The sequence below is a fragment of the Bombina bombina genome, chromosome 11 (assembly GCF_027579735.1).
Source record: "Bombina bombina isolate aBomBom1 chromosome 11, aBomBom1.pri, whole genome shotgun sequence".
In the NCBI taxonomy this organism is placed as follows: domain Eukaryota; kingdom Metazoa; phylum Chordata; class Amphibia; order Anura; family Bombinatoridae; genus Bombina; species Bombina bombina.
The window spans coordinates 46,739,649-46,756,235 of record NC_069509.1 but is presented as its reverse complement, the minus strand read 5'-3'; the positions used below and the strand labels follow the sequence as shown (position 1 = coordinate 46,756,235).

The window sequence follows — 16,587 nt, the reverse complement described above, 5'->3', positions numbered from 1 at the left end:
ATACAAGGAGGAAATCCAATCATCTATATATACCCCCAGTGCGGCATACTTACCTCATTCGATTGAGGTAATATCTGGTAAGGGTAGTATATACCATCTATAACTGTATAACAACTACATCTGGAGATTCACTACAAATTATAACATTTTTAGGACTCATATGAACATTGTTTCTGAGTTCATATATTTTATATGCAATTTTTAGCTGGACTTTCATTTATTTTATCTTATCTTTTATTATTATTTTTTATTTTTTATTTTATTTTTACCCATTTTTTTACTTCTCACATACCCCAACAGTATATTGGACATATAGGCGCTGTATCCATCTTTGAATATACATTTACTCTTACTGTCTAGGGCTTCACAACCCTCCCAGTATTTGTCCTATATAGCTGCCACTATTTCCTACTCACTTTTTGACCAGCGCCTACTACAGAGTATCACTTGTGTCAACTCAGTCCACTGAGGAGACACATTTTACTTATTCCTACATATATATATATATATATATATACACACACACACAAAGTATATATATATATATATATATATATATATATATACACACAAAGTATATATATATATATATATACACACACACACGGAGTATATATATATATATATATATATATATATATATATATATATATATATAATATACACAGTATATATATATATATAATATACACAGTATATATATATATATATATATTATATATATTATATACACAGTATATATATATATATATTATATACACAGTATATATATAGATATAATATTGTCAATTGTTTGCTGTCACTTGCAACTTCACAAAATATGTTATAGGGATAGCCTGGCTGGATCCGAATAAACACATACCTCATTGTGACTATATTTAGACTCCCTTCAAGCATGGAAATTATGGCACCAATGCAACAGCACAGCACTGTCTGCAGCATAGACTGATTGGAGTCAGTCAGACAGTGTCACCGCAGCCCGCGGATCTTCTTGGTGTTGTGACGTCACGTGCGTGATCACGTGACGTCCTACAGTCTCTGACAGTCACTACAGCGGCAGGCAGGCAGCACGCACAGTGCAGGGGCACCGCACATCAGGATCTCCGATCAGCTGAGCGGAGCCTGAGCCTGTGCCTGTAGACACTCAGTTGAGAAATGAATACAAGTGGATACGGGCTGTGAGCGGCTGCCTGTCACTGCCAGGGGGGCTAAATAAAGACTAATAGTCGGACTCTGTCCTAACAAGTAAAAAGCATAAAAAAATTAAAAGCAAACTACCTAAGGCTATGTCCGTTTTTTTCAAAATAAAATTACCGGGCAGTAGCCTGAAATACCGGACAGTCCGGTCTAATACCGGACACCTGGCAACCCTACTCCCAACATTTCAAAATTCAAAAGTAATAAAAATAAAATTCTAAATAAAGTCTTATATTTTAATACACACGCAGCAAATCAAACACAAGCTCAAACCACTGGTATGGCTATGTGAGCGCTGTATTTAATTAGCCTTTGCAAAGACATTGCTAAATATTTTTATCTTAATTGCACATTTATTAATAAATTCTTTAAAACTACTCTCTGCATTCCCCATTAATATTCTAGATTCTGGCCTTTAAAGTCAGCAAAAATGCACAGTAGCACGCTACATAGCATACACTTACACATGCAGATACACACACTACATAGCATACACTTATACATGCAGATACACACACACTACATAGCATACACTTACACATGCAGATACACACACACACTACATAGCATACACTTATACATGCAGATACACACACACTACATAGCATACACTAATACATGCAGATACATACACACTACATAGCATACACTTACACATGCAGATACACACACACTACATATCATACACTTATACATGCAGCATACACTTATACATGCAGAATACACTTATACATGCCGATACACAGACACTACATAGTATACACTTATAGATGCAGATACACACACACACTACATAGCATACACTTATACATGCACATACACACTTAAACATGCACATACACACACTACATAGCTTACATTTATACATGCAGACACACACACACTACATAGCATAAACTTATACATACAGATAGATACACACACACAGTTATGGATACAGATAGACACACACACTACATCATATATGGGTATCTATAATTCATTGTATGGGGTCCTGGGGTTGGCAAGCACATTAGCTGGCAGTCTGCGGCTGCCACTGTTCGTTACACTGTTCGTTACCCTGGTATTAGCACTGCTCATTGTATAAAACTGAAGCCATGCTAGTATTATCACCAGGGGTTAGATATCATCATTACCAGAGGTAGGTTAGAGAGGTCACCATTACCTGTGGTCAGAGTGTATACAGCCTTCTTACTCCTGCTTAACCCACACACCATTCCTTTTCCACAGGGAATATAACAGGTATCTAACCCTGTGAGAGCAAAGCCAGCTGCTTCTGAGTATGGGCCCAATAGAATTTAAAAAAAAAAAAAAATTTTTTTAAATGCCTGGGGCAAATCGGGACAAATGGCTAGCAACTCGGGACAGAGGGACAGACCCCTAAAATCGGGACTGTCCCGCGAAAATCGGGACAGTTGGGGGGTATGAAACTGTGTTAGATGTATTTATTTTTTACATTAAAAAAATACTCATCAAAGCTTAAACATTTTTCAAAGCATAAACATTTTTGTAATAAATTAACATTTTAACACAATGCTGCATAAAGCTAAAAAAATAATAATAATAATAATAATAAAAAAAGATAATTCTACCAATAAATTTATACTGTAGATGTCTCACACTGAACCCTCTACACTCTTACATAGAAAGGGAACTTTTTACTGTGGAATAAAATATATGTAATACTAAATTTCATCAAAATAGCAAAAATTGATATTTTTTAACATTTTCACTTAGAGTAAAAATAAAAAATCCTATTGTACCAATATCTACACTGCACGTATCTAACACACTAACCCCTCTACAATTTTATCACACATTGTAGAGACGATTTACTGTGGAATGTTTAGAAAATTGAGTTTCAAATATCACTCAAATTGCAAAAATAGTCTTTTACCAATATTTCCACTTAAGGTAAAAAAAATAAAAAAAATCCCCCATTGTGGCTTCACTGCAACTATCTTACACAATGGCCCCAAGTTATCAAGGTCTGTCAGACCTGATCCGACAGTGCGGATCAGGTCTGACAGACCTCGCTGAATACGGCGAGCAATACGCTCGCCGTATTCAGCATTGCACCAGCAGCTCACAAAAGCTGCTGGTGCAACGCCGCCCCCTGCAGACTCGCGGCCAATAGGCCGCCAGCAGGGGGGTGTCAATCAACCCGATCATACTCGATCGGGTTGATTTCCGGTGATGTCTGTCCGCCTGCTCAGAGCAGGCTGACAGGTTATGGAGCAGCAGTCTTTGTGACCGCTGCTTCATAACTGCTGTTTCTGTAGGCTCGCCAGAAACACGGGGCATCAAGCTCCATTCGGAGCTTGATACATATGCCCCAATGTCCCCTCTTCAATATCACAAAGTATGGGGACTTTTTAATGCGGAATGTTAAAAATATTGGGCCCCAAATGTCACTCAAATTGCATAGTCATTTTCCAGCACTTTCACTTAGGGATAAAAACAAAAACTTCCATTGTGCCAATACATTTACACTGCAACTTTCTCACACAATAACCCCTCTACAATATCACAAAGTATGGGTACTTTTCACTGTGGAATGTTAAAAATATTGGGCCCCAAATGTCACTCAAATTGCAAAAATAGTCATTTTCCAGCACTTCACTAAGGGTTAAAAACAAAAATTCCAATTGTGCCAATACATTTTCACAGCAGCTATCTTACACAATGACCCCTCTACAGTATCACAAAGTATGGGGACTTTTTACCGTGACATTTTCAAAATATCGGGACCCAAATGTCACTCAAATTGCAAAAATAGTAATTTTCCAGCAGTTCACTAACAGTTGAAACCAAAATCTCCTATTATGCCAATACATTTTCCCTGCATCTATCTCACACAATGACCCAATATCTTCCTTTTTTACATAGAGATGTAAAAAACTATAAAAAGCTGACAAGATAATTTCTTGTCAGCTTTTTACAGTTATGCTGCATCACTTTCAGGGGATTTAGCATATGGATATATTTTTCTTTTCTTGCTCTGAAGGTGACTAATTAACCAATTGAACCAGCTCAGGATAAAAATTAAAGGGACAGTAAATGTTAATACATTTTATCCACTAAAGTAACGTTCTACCTTTATGTTTAAATCTTTTTTTATTAAGGAACATTTTTCAAACAATGAAATTATTAGAAACAAACATATAGTTAAATTATACATTACAAATCTCCTTCAAACATTTTTGCTAGAGATAGATGAAGAAAGTCGAATTATATACTGAGATTACAAACTTTATTGAGATTCGTCAAGGAGTGTTACTAGTCTCCAAAGAGTTCTTGAATCTGTCAGCTTCACAATAGACTTCTTAACACCTTCCAAAACGTTGTGGCAGAGTCTGGAGTGTAATTTTGAAGGAGATCACTACAATCTTGAACATAGTCCATAGAATCCATTTGGACTGACAAAAGAACAAAGAACCAGGAAAACTAAAAAAATTATAACGGAAAATTAAATAAACAAACATACTGAGTCATTTGATATAGTCTAACATAGGTTTCTGTCAGGATATACTGGTTACCCTAATATACGTGAGTGGATCTCAACTGCAGATAAATATTAATGTATCACAAAAGCAAGAACCTTGTGGAGCTCTTGTAATCCTTGTTACAGGAGAGTGGCAAGGAAGCCAGAAATATGGAGTTTGCAACATATACAGTTAATGTATATCCATGTTTGCTGTATTTAGCACCTTTAGTAGCAAGCTGGTATTTTATATACAGTCCTGAACGCTACAACTCACAAATTTACAGTACTTGGTATATTGTATCGTATCTTGGTTGTAGAAGTGCTAATATGCTGTAATTGTACTACTGCTAGCAATGAGCCGGAGTGAGAATCGGCGTCTGCTGTAAACCCCTTAAACCAGCGTGGAAAGACTGAGAGGGGAGAGATGATGCCGCTGCGGCGTGCAGAGAGACAGAGTGAGGGTGTGTGCTGTTCCTCCAATCAGAGCCCCGGATTACCTGACAGGCAGCGTGTGAGCGCTGCAAGACTTTAGCTTGTTTGTAGGCAGGAGTGTCTCTGTGAGTTATCTGACGGACAGTGTGTGAACGCTGAAGTACTTCGGCTTGTTATAGCCAGTATCGGTTAAAAGTAGAAAGCTCCGATAATCATAAGAATGGCAGTCTGAATGAATGAGTCCTCTCTGGAATGCTATTAGAAGCACGCTGGATATGATTGATGCCGGTTGAGAACCGGGTAGGTAATTTAACAGCAACTGTTAGAATAGCACGTTGTGAGCAGGGAAATAAATCCTGATGTCAGCAGATACTGATAGTTTGTAAATCCAATGTGGGAAAAGGTGATCTCTGATAATTTAGCCTCCTGGTTTAGATAGGTGTCTTCTCTTGTTGAAAAGTCAGAATACTAAACATTAATCGGCAGGTGGAAGGGGGAGGAGCAGCCTTAAGTAACCTCAGCTTAAAGGTACAGGAACCAAACCTGACAGGTCCCCCCATCAAAACTGCTGCCCAGCAGCAGAAGGAGCCGGCTTGTGCGGATGAAGGCTGTGAAACCGAGCAATCAAGCGGGAAGCATTGATGTTGGAGGAAGGCTCCCAGGAATCCTCCTCAGCAGAAAACCCCTTCCAGTGGATCAAGTACTGAAGTTCGCCACGGAACCATCTGGAGTCAAGAACAGAGGAGACTTCATAAATTGTGTCATCCACCACAATAGGAGGGGTCTGAGATAGAGATGACTGTTGTCTGGTCGGAACGTAAGGTTTCAACAAGGAAACATGGAAAGTGGGATGAACGGGGATTTCTGGGGGCAACTTCAGAGTCACAGCATTGAGGTTCACAATCTTGGATACTTCATAAGGTCCGATGAATAAATGAGAGAATTTCCTACTGGGGGTTTTAAGTTTTAGGTGACGGGTAGATAGCCAAACAAGATCACCGATCTGGTACTCGGGAGGTTTCCTTTTCTTTTGATTGTAGTAACGTTGTTGAGTCTCCTGAGCATGTAGTATGTTATCCTTAAGGAAGGTGAATACATCTAACATAGAATTGACAGTCTCGTCAACCACTGGTGATGTGGTATTGAGGCTAGGGAATAAATGAAAGGTCGGATGGTATCCATAGTTAGCATAGAATGGTGTACTCTTGGTAGAACTATTTAAGGTGTTATTGTATGAGTATTCAGCCATCGCTAAGTTTGTTGCCCATTCATCTTGCTGGTGAGCACAATAACACCTGATGTATTGTTCTATCCACTGGTTTACACGTTCGGTTTGACCGTTAGTTTGTGGATGGTAAGAGGTGCTATAACGATGTTCTATTTTGAGCACGGAGCATAACTGTTTCCAGAACCTGGAGGTAAATTGTGTACCTCTATCAGAGATGATTATGGAGGGTAACCCATGGAGACGAACGACATGATCTAAAAACAAAGATGCTGTTTCAGATGCTGTTGGTAATTTCTTATAAGGAATGAAGTGAGCCATCTTCGTAAAACCATCCACTACTACCATTATGGTGGTACAATGGTTGGATGGAGGAAGATCCACTATAAAGTCCATACCGATGGTATGCCAAGGCCGGTCAGGAATAGGAAGGGACAACAAGGTCCCATAGGGTTTAGCTCTGTCGGACTTAGAGGTGGCACAAACTTGGCAAGTTTTAATGAACTGGAGAACGGATTGATGAAGGTTAGGCCACCAATAATTTCTTCTGATGAGTTCAATCGTTCTTTCAACACCTGGATGTCCTGCTAAGGGTGATTCATGATGGTAACGTAGAATGTCATTCCTGAATGTAGGTGGTATGTATATCTTACCATGGATATGTCCAATACCATTTGAATCCAGTTCCTGGAGATTCTTCGGATATGTAGTATCATTGTTTTGGTGGGTATGTAGTGTGTCGTAGGAATCCTTCAGCATACCAATGAATCTGTCAGGAGGAAGGATAGGTTGGTTAGATATGACTTGATCAGGAGGTTGTAGATATCTGGAAAGAGAGTCTGCCTTGCCATTCTTTTTTCCAGGTCTATATGTAATGTGGAACTGGAATCTGGTAAAAAACATACTCCAACGTAACTGGCGAGCGGATAAAGTCTTACTTGATTGGAGGTATTCCAAATTGCGATGGTCAGTATATATCAGAATTGGGTAGGAAGTCCCTTCTAGTAGATGCCTCCAATGCTCCAATGATGCTTTGATAACCAGAAGCTCCTTTTCACCTACAGGATAGTTGCGTTCTGGGGCTGTCATAAGTCGGGGAAAAAAAGCAACTGGATGTATGGGATCCTTTGGGGATCTTTGTTGAGACAATATAGCGCCCAGCGCATAGTCCGAAGCGTCTACTTCCAAAATGTATTGGAGGTTGGTATCTGGGAAGTGAAGTATGGGAGCAGTTGTGAAGGATCTTTTAAGGAGATCAAAAGCCTGTTGTGCCTGTGGATTCCACCGGAAGGATGTGAGAGATCCAGTAAGACTTGTCAAAGGTTTGGCAATGTTGGAAAATCCCTTGATGAATTTCCTGTAGAAATTTGCAAAGCCAAGGAACCGTTGTACGTCCTTCCTAGTGGTAGGAGTAGGCCACTTTTGAATTGCTTCTATTTTTCCATCTTCCATACTAACACCTGAAGAGGATATTTTATATCCTAGGAATGTAATTTCCTGAGTGTGGAAAGAACATTTTTCCGGCTTGGCGTACAGCCGATGAGTTCTTAACCGATCCAATACCCAGCGCACATGTTTCTGGTGGTCCTGCAAATTATCGGAATAGATGAGGATGTCATCCAGATAGATTACAAGGCACACGTCCAGTAGATCTCTAAAGATATCATTGATGAAATACTGGAACGTGGCGGGGGCATTGCAGAGCCCGAATGGCATCACTAAGTACTCATAGAGCCCGTATCTGGTCCTGAAGGCGGTGAGCCACTCATCTCCTTCCCTGATCCTAAGAAGGTTATAGGCTCCCCTGAGATCAAGCTTTGTGTAGATGGTAGCTTTGCTAAGCCTTTCCACTAATTCGGGAATAAGAGGAAGAGGGTATCTGTTCTTTTTTGTCCTCTTGTTCAATTCTCTGTAATCTATGATAGGGCGTAAGGACATGTCCTTATTCCGTACAAAGAACATCCCTGCTCCTGCGGGGGAAGTGGAAGGTCTAATGAAACCCTTTTTAAGATTTTCATCGAGGTAAGTCTTGAGGTGTTCGAGTTCTGGTTGAGAGAGCGGGTATATATGACCATATGGTATGTTAACACCAGGTAAGAGTTCTATCGGGCAGTCATATATGCGATGCGGTGGTAGTTGTTCCGCTTCTTTTTTACTGAACACATCTAAATAATCCAAGTATTCGGATGGAACAGTCTCAGGTGAGAGGAGTAACTGTTGTTGAGGAGGGTAGCAGGTTTCAAGACAGAAGGGGGAGTTCAATTCCACTTCTAGAGTGTGCCAAGATATCTTGGGTTGATGTTTCTGAAGCCAGGATAGGCCTAACACAACTGAAAAAAGAGGAGATGGTAATACATCGAAGGTGATGTATTCAGTATGGCCCTTACCCAAAGTTACCTTGAGAGGAATAGTGTGATGTGTTATCGGACCTGAATTAACTAAAGTGCCATCAATAACTCGAATAGAAACTGGGCTTGCTTTCACAATCAGTGGTATTTTATTTTTTTGTGCAAGTGATAAATCAAGAAAGTTGGAGTAAGCTCCTGAATCTATGATAGCTTCAGTTCGTAGGGCTCGCTGTTCCCACTGCAAAAAGAGAGACAAGGTACAGTAAGCTGCGTTCACAATCTTATTAGTCAAGCAATGGTTAAAAGTACTTAGCTTACTTCTCTTATTGCGTTGTAGCAATGGACATTCCTTTACTAAGTGTGCGGGAGAAGCGCAGTACATGCACAAATTCTTTTGCTGTCTGCGGTGTCTTTCCTCCATGGTTAGCGGTCCTTTAGTAAACCCAATCTCCATAGGGGTGGAACTGTCCTTTGAGGGTACAGGTGTAGTGTAGTACTTCTGAGCTGCCTCGGAATGTTGGCGCTCGGATTTCCTCTCTCTAAGTCTCCTGTCTATCTGAACTGTAAGAGCCATCAGACTTTCAAGAGTTGTTGGTATCTCTATACGGGCAAGTTCGTCTTTAAGTGCGTCAGAAAGCCCTAAGCGGTATTGGTTACGCAGTGCTACCTGACTCCACTCTGAATCCTTAGTGTATAGCTTGAACTCTGAGAGGTATTCTTCCACAGGGCGTCTACCCTGTTTAAGGGAGCGCATCTTAGCTTCTGCGGTAAGTTGCTTTTGCGTATCTTCATACAATGCACTCATTTCCGTGAAGAAATCTGTAAGCGAGCCCAGGATAGGATCATCGTTCTCGAGAAAGGTGTCTGCCCAAATTCTAGGCTCCCCTGTGAGGAAGGATATCACAGTCATGACTTTAAGCCTCTCAGTATGGTAGGTTCTAGGCTTCATTTGAAAAAGCAAGTAACAGGCATTCCTGAATTGCCGAAATAGTTTCCTGTCCCCTGTGAATCTTTCAGGTAGGCAGACATGAGGTTCTGGGGTACTGTCCCTTACTGCTGCTCTGAGGTTATCATTTTGGAGTTGCAAGTCTCTCATGCCTTGGGATAGTCTTTCAACCGTTTGAGTAAGGTTGTAGACCACTGTGGGTAAATCCGCTGGATCCATAATAGGGCCGATTAATCTGTCAGGATATACTGGTTACCCTAATATACGTGAGTGGATCTCAACTGCAGATAAATATTAATGTATCACAAAAGCAAGAACCTTGTGGAGCTCTTGTAATCCTTGTTACAGGAGAGTGGCAAGGAAGCCAGAAATATGGAGTTTGCAACATATACAGTTAATGTATATCCATGTTTGCTGTATTTAGCACCTTTAGTAGCAAGCTGGTATTTTATATACAGTCCTGAACGCTACAACTCACAAATTTACAGTACTTGGTATATTGTATCGTATCTTGGTTGTAGAAGTGCTAATATGCTGTAATTGTACTACTGCTAGCAATGAGCCGGAGTGAGAATCGGCGTCTGCTGTAAACCCCTTAAACCAGCGTGGAAAGACTGAGAGGGGAGAGATGATGCCGCTGCGGCGTGCAGAGAGACAGAGTGAGGGTGTGTGCTGTTCCTCCAATCAGAGCCCCGGATTACCTGACAGGCAGCGTGTGAGCGCTGCAAGACTTTAGCTTGTTTGTAGGCAGGAGTGTCTCTGTGAGTTATCTGACGGACAGTGTGTGAACGCTGAAGTACTTCGGCTTGTTATAGCCAGTATCGGTTAAAAGTAGAAAGCTCCGATAATCATAAGAATGGCAGTCTGAATGAATGAGTCCTCTCTGGAATGCTATTAGAAGCACGCTGGATATGATTGATGCCGGTTGAGAACCGGGTAGGTAATTTAACAGCAACTGTTAGAATAGCACGTTGTGAGCAGGGAAATAAATCCTGATGTCAGCAGATACTGATAGTTTGTAAATCCAATGTGGGAAAAGGTGATCTCTGATAATTTAGCCTCCTGGTTTAGATAGGTGTCTTCTCTTGTTGAAAAGTCAGAATACTAAACATTAATCGGCAGGTGGAAGGGGGAGGAGCAGCCTTAAGTAACCTCAGCTTAAAGGTACAGGAACCAAACCTGACAGTTTCGTAATATTTATGTATAACAATTATATAGATTTTAGATTTAAAGTGTCTATAGAAAGAATGCTATCTTATGGAGGAGGATGCTCTTACCGGAATAAGTGGGTTAGTGGTATTGCCTCTAAGTATCCAATAAAACCAGATGTTGTGCACCGACTCTCTATTATCTAACACTTTACGAAGCTGATTCATACATTGTGTAGGTTCTGTTAATTTTATTAAGTATTTCTGGCCAAGGAGGCGCTCACAACTTCCAATATTTAGCTATACATGACCTTGTAATGGTGCACAATATCTTAATGAAGGTGTTAATTGGCCTATTAAATTGGCGGATGTGCTCATGTAGCAGGGCTTGAGCCTGGGTGAGTTGGATGTTTTCGTCTAGTATAGAACTGAGTAAAAGGGACAAAGAGTCCCATATCCCCTTCACCTTGTCACACTCCCAACACATGTGGCAATAGGTGCCCACTGCACTACATCCTCTGTAACATTGTCTACTCCCTTTGGAATTGATATGAGATGTTGAAGTGGGGTTAAGTACCACCTAAATGTGGTTTTGATGGCATTTCCCTTAAATCTGCGCTTTGGAGTCCTTTATCTGTTAAACTAAACAAATCAGCCCATTTTTGCCTATGTATCTCAATACCTTTCTATATAAAGTGTCTATAGAAAGAATGCTATCTTATGGAGGAGGATGCTCTTACCGGAATAAGTGGGTTAGTGGTATTGCCTCTAAGTATCCAATATAACCAGATGTTGTGCACCGACTCTCTATTATATAACACCCACAAAGCTGATACGTACATTGTGTAGGTTCTGTTAATTTTATTAAGTATTTCTGGCCAAGGAGGTGCTCCCAACTTCCAATATTTAGCTATACATGACCTTGTAATGGTGCACAATATCTTAATGAAGGTGTTAATTGGCCTATTAAATTGGCGGATGTGCTCATGTAGCAGGGCTTGAGCCTGGGTGAGTTGGATGTTTTCGTCTAGTATAGAACTAAGTAAAAGGGACAAAGAGTCCCATATCCCCTTCACCTTATCACACTCCCACCACATGTGGCAATAGGTGCCCACTGCACTACATCCTCTGTAACATTGTCTACTCCCTTTGGGATTCATATGAGATGTCCGAAGTGGGGTTAAGTACCACCTAAATGTGGTTTTGATGGCATTTCCCTTAAATCTGCGCTTAGGAGTTCTTTATTTGTTAAACTAAACAAATCAGCCAATTTTTGCCTATCTATCTCAATACCTATGTCTCTTTCCCAATTTGTAATCAATTGGAATATTTTATGGATATGTGCCGATTGTATTGCGATATATAGTTTTGATATAGTATGTTTTGGTCTGAATTGTGTTTTACACAACATTTCCAATGTCGTGTTGGGTTGGATCGGGGCATTGTTTTGGAATCTTTGCAGAGAGGATGAAATTTGTAGGTAAAGAAACCAGTTTAATTTTAGGGGCGCAACCCTGTCCTTTAATTGGATATATGAAATTATTATATTATTGATCATTAAATCCACTTCCCTATAAAGGCCTTTGTTTCTCCATTTGTCTACTAATCTGCGAGTATCCTGGGGTAGGAGAAATCTAATCGGCAATGTCCAGAAAAATTGTGGTATCAGTTTAGATTAATTTGCAGTTTTGTTCCATGAGATTAGCATAGATTCTGCTGTGGGGGACCTAAGGTGTTGTAAGTTGTTGCTCTGAGGTTGTGTTTCCCACAATATGTCATCCGAATAACTCTATCCCCCCATCTCTGTCTCCAGAGTAGTCCAGAGGGTATCTGTATTTAGCCTACTTAAAAGTGTTGACTGAGCCAAGCTAGCTACTCTGTAATAGTCTATAAAATTGGGGGCTCCCACCCCACCCAAGGTTTTGTGTCTCGTAAAAATTGGGTAATTTTCCCCCCCTTCTAAACGATATTAATTCAGATTGAATAGTAGCTAGTTCCGAAAGTGGGATTTTAATAGGGAGAGCCCTAAAGAGATATAGTATTCGAGGCAATATGTTCATTTTAACCGCAGCTAGGCAGCCATACCAAGAAAATAAGTGAGTTGACCATTTTTGGATGTTGCGTCGCATGTCCTTAAATATAGGTAAGTGATATATTTATATAGTTTGCCATATTGGGTTGTCAAATATCCCTAAATGTTTAATAGATTGCTTGGCCCATCGCAAGTCAAAATTAGCCTCTATGAGTTTCTGTGTTGGGGGTGGCAATACAATTGGGAGTGCTTCACATTTATCTAGGTTGATTTTATAACCTGATATAGTGGGAAAATTATCCAGTAGTTTATATAGGTTGGGGAGTGAAATAAGTGGTTTGGTGATAGTCAATAGTATGTCGTCCGCAAATAGTGTTAGTTTATATGTGGTTGATTGTATTTTAACTCCAGAAACATCTTGGGAAAGTCTAATCTGGGCCGCCAATGACTCTATGCAAAGGGCAAACAGTAGGGGAGAGAGAGGGCACCCCTGTCTAGTACCATTGAGAATTGGAAATTATTTGGATTTATAGCCAGTTGCAGTAACCTGAGCAGTGGGATTAGAGTATATTGCCTTTATGGCAGTTATGAAGGGCCCCTCAAACCCCATGGCGGGAAGCACTGACAACAGGTATCTCCAGTCAATTCTGTCAAACGCCTTCTCTACGTCCAGATACAGGAGCAGAGAAGGCGGTCCAGTTAAAGTGAGGTAGTGGATGGTGTCAATCATACGCCTAATATTGTCTGGTGCCTCCCTATCCTTTATTAAGCCCACTTAATTAGAATGCACTAGTGTGGGCAGGATCAACTTAAGCCGGTTGGCAAGAATTTTAGTAAAGATTTTGAGATCCTGATTTATGAGGGATATTGGACGATAGCTGGAGCAACATATAGGGGTTTTACCTGGTTTGGGAATAACAACAATTTTAGCTGCTAGTACTTCAGGGGGATATCATCGCCTTCTAAAATGTGATTACAGAATTTCGTTAAATGGGGGATCAAAATAGATTTAAATAGTTTGTAATATTCCCCAGGGAAGCCATCTGGGCCAGGAGCTTTACCTTTTTTAAGTTCTTTTATTGCTAAGGTGATTTCTAAAGGTGAAATCAGGGAATTTAGGAATTCACGATCACCCTCTGATAGAGTGTTTAATTTGGCTGTCTTTAAGAATTCAGTGGTGCAAGACTCTGTGGAGGGGGTATGGGAGACCTTCTGACCATCATACAGTGCTCCATAGAAGTCAGCGAAGGTTTCAACTATTTCCTGGGGATGGGAGGTTGGGTCTCCATTAGACTTAGTTATGACAGGGATAGCTGAGGCCCTATACCTTTCACGTATTTTGTTAGCCAAGAATTTATCAGGCTTATTAGTGTAAATGTAATAGTGTGTTTTCAGTTTTAATATTGCTTTTGCTGCATTGGTGTTTAATATGTTGTTTAATGTATCTCATTTATTGTTAAGGTTAGTTAAGGTGGAATGTTTTTGCGATGGCTTGTGTTGGGCTTCTAGGTTTGTTATTTCAGTTTGAAGTTGTGATAGTTTAATTTTTCTTTGTTTATGTAGGTATGATCTACTTTGAATCAATAGTCCTATCATAAAGGCTTTATGTGCAGCCCAAGTAGTTAAAGGGTTGGTGGTTGTATGTAGATTAATATTCCAGAATTCAGATAACTTTTTGCTAGTTTCGTCCTGAATAAGTGTGTCTTTAAGATAGCTAGGGTCGTAAGTCCAATTTCTCGATCTCTTAAAGTCTTGGACCCCATCTATGAGGACAGAGACTGGGGAATGATCAGACCATGTACATGTGTGAATTTTAGAAGATAGTATTAGAGGGAGTAGAATCTGACTGATGAATATATAGTCTATCCTGGTGTAGGACCGATGAGCTGCAGAGTAGAATGTGGTATAGTTCGTTTTGCCATATAAGAATTGGCAAGAGTCTATAAGTGTATGGGGAGTCAAAGTGTCTCTGATGCATCTAACTGTCCTATTGTGTCACTGTTGTTTGTTGGAGATATTGGTAGCTGGAGTAGGGATAATGGGAGACATATTAATGTAAAATCTCCCGCCATTATAATCTTGTATTGAGACCAATGGGTTAGTAAATGGGAGATATTTCTAAAAAAGGAGTGTTGATTTTCATTTGGAGCGTATATATTGCAAAGAATGATATCGGTATCATCGATTTGACCTTTTACTATCAGGTATCTGCCATCAGGGTCTGAAATAGTGGATTCATGTGTAAAGTCTAAAGACAAATGAATAAGAATAGAAACACCTCTTTTCTTAGTATCTATTGCAGCATGGAAGTGTTTTGTAAATATTTTGGACCAATATTTGGGAATATTTCCTTTAAAGAGATGAGTTTCTTGTAAAAAAAAAGGACCTTAGCATGAAGCTTATGGTAGTAGGACATGGCCACCTGAAGTTTTAAATCAGTGTTCAGTCCTCTCACATTATGTGAGATTAGGTGTATCCTGGATGTCATCATTATGTGTATCTGGAATATAGGGACTCTCTAAAGCATACTATATTAAGGACATAATTAATTGTATTAGTGTAGCTTCTACTCTAAGGCAACCTCCTGTGTATAGATTAGTAGACGGTTGAAGTGACTCAGAATTAACTTTAAAAAGAAAAAAAGAGAAAATCCAGATCACAAGTGTCTGGAACAAACATAATAAACTACCATATTCCCAGTCTATGGGAATCATAGCGGTTCGCAGGTAGCTATTGAAGGGGGGGGGGGGGGAGATACCAGAATATATAAATGCAATCATAAAAAGCAAATCAGTATAAATAACAACAATAATAAACTTTTTCCTAATATTTTCAACATAACCTTGCATACATCACCTACACTTTGGTGACTGGTCGCTAAAAGGCGGAGTAGAGTTCTGGATTAGGGGTCATGTGGTTTATGAACCCTGTTTGAATCAATTTTCAGTTAACAGTAATGCTTTTTAAATCCTCAGGTATTCTGTTTTTTCTTGTTTACTGTTAACCATTTGGACTGTCTAGCAGTACGCTGAGGAATTTGTTAGTTTGTACATGAGGATGATGGAGTATCCATCAGTGTTGGTGGAGTCTCTAGTCCTAATATTTGGCAGATTGCTAGGATTTCCTATGCTTCTCTGATAGACACTTTACCGTCTCTGATAAAATGTAAGGCAAAGGGGAATCCCCACTGATATTGAATTTGGTGTTTTCTCAACATGGCTGTTAGTGGTCTCAATAGACTTCTGCACTTAAATCCTGGTAAAATTGAACCACAGTTCCTTGGAATTTGAAGGTCGGATTGTGTCTTGCTGCAGAAAATATTTTCTCCTTTTTTTGGAAGTTGAGCATCTTTACTATAAAATCCCGTGGCGGGGCTTCTTCTCTTGGTCTAGCTCTGAGGGCTCTATGGGTTTTTTCAATGTTATAGCTTGAATCTTCTTTGTCTCCTGTAATAGATTTGAAGAGTTGCTGTAGATAAACTTGTAGGTCCTTATTTAGAATTGTTTCAGGGATGCCTTTCATTCTAATATTATTGCGTCGTCCTCTATTCTCGAGGTCTTCAATTTTGTTGAGAAGTGATAGCTTGTGATACTGAGGAGAGATCTTCAGTTATTGTTTCTTTATGTTCCTCTAATTTTAATCCTATATCCTAATTCAGCAATGTCCGACTTTATTTCAGTAAGGCTGTTTGTTACAGTGGTGTGCATAGAATCAATCTTTTCCCATAAACATTCAAATTTAGAAGAGATGTCTTGCTTCGAGACTAGTTAGT

At 39.7% G+C, this 16,587-nt stretch overlaps 1 long non-coding RNA gene across 1 annotated transcript; it reads right to left on the bottom strand.

The window, feature by feature from the left end:
• Positions 1-4,295: 4,295 nt before the first annotated feature.
• LOC128642455 (uncharacterized) lies at positions 4,296-16,587 on the bottom strand. The gene is made up of 2 exons (XR_008399659.1): positions 15,676-16,587; positions 4,296-4,644 (listed from the first exon to the last, which is right to left on the bottom strand). It is a non-coding gene; the product is annotated as an uncharacterized LOC128642455 (long non-coding RNA).